Source organism: Limulus polyphemus, unplaced genomic scaffold, assembly GCF_000517525.1.
Source record: "Limulus polyphemus unplaced genomic scaffold, Limulus_polyphemus-2.1.2 Scaffold13847, whole genome shotgun sequence".
NCBI classification, from domain to species: Eukaryota; Metazoa; Arthropoda; class Merostomata; order Xiphosura; family Limulidae; genus Limulus; species Limulus polyphemus.
The window spans coordinates 1-7,124 of NW_013679457.1; the positions used below are offsets into that span (position 1 = coordinate 1).

Consider the following 7,124-nt stretch of genomic DNA (forward strand, 5'->3'; position numbering starts at 1 on the left):
TCACTTAAATTTACTGCCTCCACAACATCCAAAGTCAACTCATTCTAAAATCCAACCAACCTGTTAGAAAAAAAAACTGTCTAAGACTGAAAATGACTCCTACCCTGCCAAAATTTATATCTGTGTCCCCTAGTCCTACCATACTCACTGTTAAGTATGAAAAAAGATGACGTATCAATTCCTTTAACAATCTTAAACACCTCAATCAGTTCCCATCTAACTCTTCTTGTTTCCAAAGAAAACAATTTTAGAGATCTTAACCTCTCCTTGTATGACAACCCCTCCATCCCAGGAACCATTCTATTGTTACGCCTCCGTTTGTTAATTGATTTTCCGTAACTTCGTTCCGACGAAACTTAAGTGACACAAGTTCTTTCTTAATAAAACTGGTTTATTCTTTCCGGATATAACTTTACCGATACACTTAACTTCAACAATCATGCTAATCAACGAACGTCAACAATACTTCTGACTGCAAATCAGTTACTCACTATCTCCACACACATTACATTACCGCGTCACGTTGTCCCCTCTTATATATACCAGCCTACCCTACATCTAGTAAGAAGTAGAACATTCGCCAAAGTACAGGATAATTCTAGAAAGTAGAGAGCGTGAGAATCACATGATCTCGATGACGCAACAATATTATAAACAAAATGGATTGTTATATTTTAGTAAATACTTCATTGTATGGATGCAACAATACCACTACAGAAATATACACGCGAATCAGTGGGGAGCAAGAGGGAGTTTAACAATTAGTTAAATGAAAGATGTTGATTAGAATAACAATAACAATGTAGAAAAGTAGAACAACAATATTACAGAAATAAATACAAACCGGCGAAATAATGACGGTTAGCCATTACAACACACGTTCGGCATTGATAACTACAGGATTATAATAATGCAACTTTTTTTTTGTTAGTATTTGAAACTATTAAATGATACTTATTTACCAAAGAATATAAATGGATCTTTACAGTTAGAAATAGGATATACATATTATTTTTAATGTAACAATATATATTTTTACGTATACTTTTGGAATTTAGCGTCATGGATCATCCTGTCCCTATTTTAAAATTTCGAAAATTATTTACCTTGACAGAAAAACGTAGGTTTAGTAAATATGAGATACAGTGTTTATTAACACATTTTAATCACTGTAAACACATACCTTTTGTAAGTCTGGATTGACGATCTCTCGAGGACCTTTTTCTAGCTTGTCCATATTCTGAAAGTTACTGATGGTGATAAAAAAAGGAATTTTATTTTTAAGAGATACACGAAAAAACAAGAACAACAATAACAACGGAATACAGAACACGAAACAAAACCAAAGAGCAAAAAAACTCACGATAAAAATGTAAAGAAGTTTGATTGTAATTAAGTGTAAAGCTACACAATGGGCTATCTGTGGTTTGCTCACCACAGGTATCGAAACCTGGTTTCTAGCGTTGTAAGTCCGCAGACATACCGCTGTGCCACTGGGACAAGTACAGTGTTGTGTGTTTTAAGACCTTCTAAGCACCTGGAAACAGGTACAAGACAGTATCAAGGTGACATCTTGTTTCATTGATTCGTTCACGAGTTTGAAATCAGTCCGAATTCAACAGACCAATGACTAATTCACCTATAAAAAAACAAAAATCAAATTAAAAAGGTCAACATTCGTGAGCGAATGCAACATGTCTCATCCACAAGATGTCTCCTCCACAACACGTCTCACCCACAACATGTCTCATCCACAACATGTCTCTTCCACAAGATGTCTCTTACACAACATGTCTCATCCACAACATGTCTCATCCACAACATGTCTCTTCCACAAGATGTCTCTTCCACAAGATGTCTCTTCCACAAGATGTTTCTTCCACAACACGTCTCATCCACAACATGTCTCATCCACAACATGTCTCTTCCACAAGATGTCTCATCCACAACATGTCTCATCCACAACACGTCTCACCCACAACATGTCTCATCCACAACATGTCTCTTCCACAAGATGTCTCTTCCACAACATGTCTCTTCCATAACACGTCTCTTCCATAACACGTCTCATCCACAACATGTCTCTTCCACAACATATCTCTTCCATAACACGTCTCATCCACAACACGTCTCATCCATAACATGTATCATCCACAACATATCTCATCCACAACATGTCTCTTCCACAACATGTCTCATCCACAACATGTCTCATCCACAACATGTCTCATCCACAACATGTCTCTTCCACAACATGTCTCATCCACAACATGTCTCATCCACAAGATGTCTCTTCCATAACACGTCTCATCCATAACACGTCTCATCCACAAGATGTCTCTTCCACAACATGTCTCTTCCATAACACGTCTCATCCACAACATGTCCCATCCACAACATGTTTCTCTCATAACACGTCTCGTCCACAACGTGTCTCTTCCATAACACGTCTCTTCCACAACATGTCTTTTCCATAACACGTCTCATCCACAACATAAACTTGATAATCTAAACTTCTCCAGTGAGTTTCATTCTCGTGTAAAAACTCAAGATAGTAAAAATCTTGCACAGATTAATTTATAATGTTTTTAAATGTCTGGGCTAACTAGATCGCTATGTGCACAAGAAGTCAGTTAATTTCGTCATTCTTAAATAAGATGATGTTAAATCTAGAATAGTTACGAAAGTTGATATCTGACGAAAAGTAAAGTCAGTTTGTGACCAAATCTTTATTCACCGGTACCAATTAAAGTGATACTATTTAAATAAAGTAAAGAGTGCTTATAGCAACGGATGGAGCTTTGAAAAACGAGTCTGGGAAAAGTGACAATGACCTGGAAACAATTGGTCCACTAACACCATCCACGTGATCACAAAACTACGGCTTTATAGCTTCGTGGTATATATATATGTTTGCAAGACGTGAAAGAAGACAATAAAAGTATCTCATAAATGTAACCTTTTCCAAAAGAAATGTATTAATAAAATCCCGAGGACCTCATACAGAGACCAATGAAGAGGTCCCACGACAGATGTGAGTTGTAGATGTCTCGAGAAATTGCAGATTGAAGGTTATGTGATAAGACTTCCAGACAGTCGACATGCCGAGACGATTCTGGATTGGGTACCACCACATGGGCCTAGAAAACGTTGCCGTCCAAAGAAGAGACCCGGGATAACACCATTACATAAAGACTTACACAGGAAATGAATATGAATTGGAACGAGGCCAAAGAAGCTGCGTGTGACAGGAACTGGAGGAACTAAATAACTAAAAGTTTCGATTGTGTGTGTTTAATTTTTTTTATCAGGCTAGGTTGGTCAAACGCTAACAGGATTGCAATTCGTAAGTTGTCAACAAACCTGAAACTTACTCCGATACTATTGTTAACATCATTAAAGGTTTGATATCGTCTTTGTTAGTTTTTAGTTACTATCAGTGAGAGTAAATTTTCCTTGACAAATAAACAAAAAGAAACAAACTCAGTAATGGTAAACAATAACTTTGAACATTTTTTTAATTATTATTTTTTGGATATTTAAAAAAAAACAACAACCCTGTTCTTACCTCAAAATAGATTTGGCCGTTAGAGGTTTTCCCTGTGTAAGTCTATGAGATAAACACATCTTCTCGGCACCCTAGAAATATTGAGTTGTAAGTTTAAACACAAAATTATAAGTTCCCCAAACATAGTAAAGACGTTAAGATATACAATTTTAAGAACTACAGTGTTGGAATGTTATTTTATAGATTTTATTTTATTGCCGTCGTTATTATAAAAATAAGAAATTTATTTGATCTTTTTCTGGACTCGCTAAACCACACATGTGATTCTAATAATCCCAAATAATTTAAACTTTCATTTTTGTTTTATTAGGGCTTTAAGAAAGATAGCTCTCACATTACTTCTTTGTATTTATATATACTTGTTTGTAGTTAAACACAAAGCTACAGGGTGGGCTATCTGTGATCTGCCCACCATGGGCATAAAAACTCGGTTTTTAGCGTTATAAGTCCGCAGACACCCAGCTGTGGTACTGGGAGGCTTATATATGTACTTTTCATTGATTGTGCTAAGAAAATCTAAGCATTAAATACAATTGTCTACCAGCCTAATGTATTTGCACATCACCAAACTTGCTATTCAAAATTAGCATATTCTATATAGGTATTGTTAATCGTGTCTCAGTTAGAATTGTACGCTTCTTGTCAACTTGAAACATGTAACCCTAGTTCTTAAAAAACAACTCACCATCTTTCGCCACAAGATGGCTCTGTACTGTTGAAAGTCTTGATTATTAGAGTCGTTGAGAACCACCGATAGAAAGAATGGAACCTTCTCGCAGTCTACTCCAGCATAATTCTGATGCACTAAAATATTAGATAATTTTATGGATTGTTAAGGAACTCCATTTTCTTGTGTTTTCGACTTATTAGCAAAAGTTCTGGTAGCTTAAATTCGACATAGCCTCGTGCGAGGGAAGTAAGAAATTTATGCTCAATACATTGTAAACTTCCAAAAGAAAATTGAATGACAAAGTTTGGTATATATATATTTCTTATCTAATTTATTAACATTTGTGGCACGGCCTTATGAAGTTAGCGCTAATCTCATAAAGTATAAAACAGAAAAAGTAATAAGAAAAAAAAAAAAGTCCACAAATGTTAGTGGAGACTGTGCTTCTTTAGTATAAACGTTGAAATAATCAGGTATACTGAAACCAAAAAATAGTTACGATAAAAGAACAAAAATCACCATCTTGGGAGATGTCAAGCTAGGAATAATATATACGAACGTTTGGTTGAAAGGAACCAAAAGTGGAGATCTGGTTACTCAACCAGATCCACCAATAATATATATATATACGAACATTTTGTTGAAAGAAACCAAAAGTGGAGATCTGGTTACTCAACCAGATCCACCAATAATATATATATATACGAACATTTTGTTGAAAGGAACAAAAAAGTGGAGATCTGGTTACTCAACCAGATCCACCAACTAATATATATATATATACGAACATTTTGTTGAAAGGAACAAAAAAGTGGAGATCTGGTTACTCAACCAGATCCACCAATAATATATATATATATATACGAACATTTTGTTGAAAGGAACAAAAAAGTGGAGATCTGGTTACTCAACCAGATCCACCAATAATATATATATATACGAACATTTTGTTGAAAGGAACAAAAAAGTGGAGTTACTTTATGGTAGACTTACACCAGACTTGTTCCTTTAAAAAACTTGCGAACGCTTAATTACGAAGTGACAGAACAAAACCTCACAGCAGCGTGCCACAGACGCCAGATGTCGCTAAAATACGGTAAATGAACCTTAAGAAAAAAAGGTATTCAATTAAAATGTAGGTGAGTAGGGAATTAAATCTAAAAGGTTTGTAATGCAGTAACGAATTCGAAAAACACTCAAACACTCAACAAAATAAGGAAATAAATCTTTAACACTAGAAGCTCAAGTCGTCTACCAGCAGAATCGAATCAACACATCCTTCTCTATGCCATATTTAAAACAGTTTCGTTTTCCCTTGTTACGACAGCGGGGGTCACGTGACGCTAGTAACACGTCATATTCTCGAAGGTTCGTGAATGCTCGAGTGTTTACTAGATATGCGGTATTCTTGTATATAAGACCGCCAAGAAGTGACGACAACAATGTAATGTAATTGAATTGCAGACAGAGATAGAGACGGACAGTTGGGTCGAGCGCGTGAGTCGTTCGTTGTGAATTATAGCGTGACCGTGGAAATTAAGTGAATTTCAAAGTTGTATTGAGAAAGAATAAACCAGTTTTATTTAAGAAAGGACTCGTGTCGCTAAAGTTTCTTCGGAAAGAATTTTTATGGAAAATCAACAAACGATCAGAGGCGTAACAAATTGGTGTCTGAAGTGGGATGGTATAAACAATAATAAAAAAGAATTTTCTGCACTTGAGTTGGCTGTTGCGATGAAGTTGAAATACATGGAATATTGCGAATCAATTATTTAAAAATTTATTTTCTAAGTTTTTTTATTAGTCTAACTTAACGCTTATTCTGTTACTTGTCCGCCTCAATTGACGTTATTAATTATATAATCTATTGTGTATGTAAAACTATGGTTTCTTAACTAACGCTGGAATATTTGGACTCTAAGGAATATTAAAGAACTCTAAGGAATATTAAAGAACTCTAAGGAATATTTGGACTTTAAGGAATATTTGGACTTTAAGGAATATTAAAGAACTCTAAGGAATATTTGATACAACAATTGTCATTCTATCGTTATTGTTTCTGAATCAGTGTTTTTATTATTTCTCATGTCTGACTTAATAGATTATTCTGTAAATATGACGTCTTCTTATTGCCCTACATCCTTTGTTGAGTGAAATATGTAACAGTTCAAAAAGGTACTGTAGGGATGATTTATGGCTAGCTTCCGTAAAAGTCTAAGACGTTCCACAAATTCATGGAACAATGTAATTGGAAACAGTTATAAGTGCATAAAACACGAAGAGTTAACGCAAGGTATTTTGATCGTAGTTAAGCACAAAGCTGCACGATGGGCTATATGTGCTCTGCCCACCATGGATATCGAATCCCGGTTTCTGGCGTTGTAAGTCCGCAAACAGACCGCTGTGCCACTGGGGGGGGGGGGGGCAAGGTTTCTTTTTGACTGATATACATATACTTGTGGAAATTGTGAAAACAAATATATATGTAGATGTAAAATAAACATTTAGAAAGGAAGAGAAGGTGAGAGAAGGGGAAAGAAGGAAAATCTTTGGGGGGTTTAATATCAGAAACAAATATGTTCTACTAGATGGAGTATCCGACTCGTTTGTAACAAAGGAAAGGAAATTGTGATTCTATTTTTTCTTTTCTTAACATAATAAACATGAAAAGTGCAATGAATATACGTAAAGGTGCTAATAGTGAAAAGAAAGACAATGTTGTTTTCAAGAATTCTAACAATAGCGGTTACATAGTTCTTTCTGAAGCTGAGGATTTACAACATTGGCAGTTTTTCCCCGAAATTAGATGTGAGGGGGATCCACCCCCCACGACATTCCCAGTGTCATCCTGTATCACTGTGCCAAGTTTGGTGCTGATTGATCGAG

At 35.5% G+C, this 7,124-nt stretch overlaps 1 long non-coding RNA gene across 1 annotated transcript; it reads right to left on the reverse strand.

Moving 5' to 3' along the window:
• Positions 1 to 1,179: 1,179 nt before the first annotated feature.
• On the reverse strand, positions 1,180 to 4,372 carry LOC111084120. The gene is made up of 3 exons (XR_002609401.1): positions 4,254 to 4,372; positions 3,569 to 3,639; positions 1,180 to 1,250 (listed from the first exon to the last, which is right to left on the reverse strand). It is a non-coding gene; the product is annotated as an uncharacterized LOC111084120 (long non-coding RNA).
• Positions 4,373 to 7,124: the final 2,752 nt, after the last annotated feature.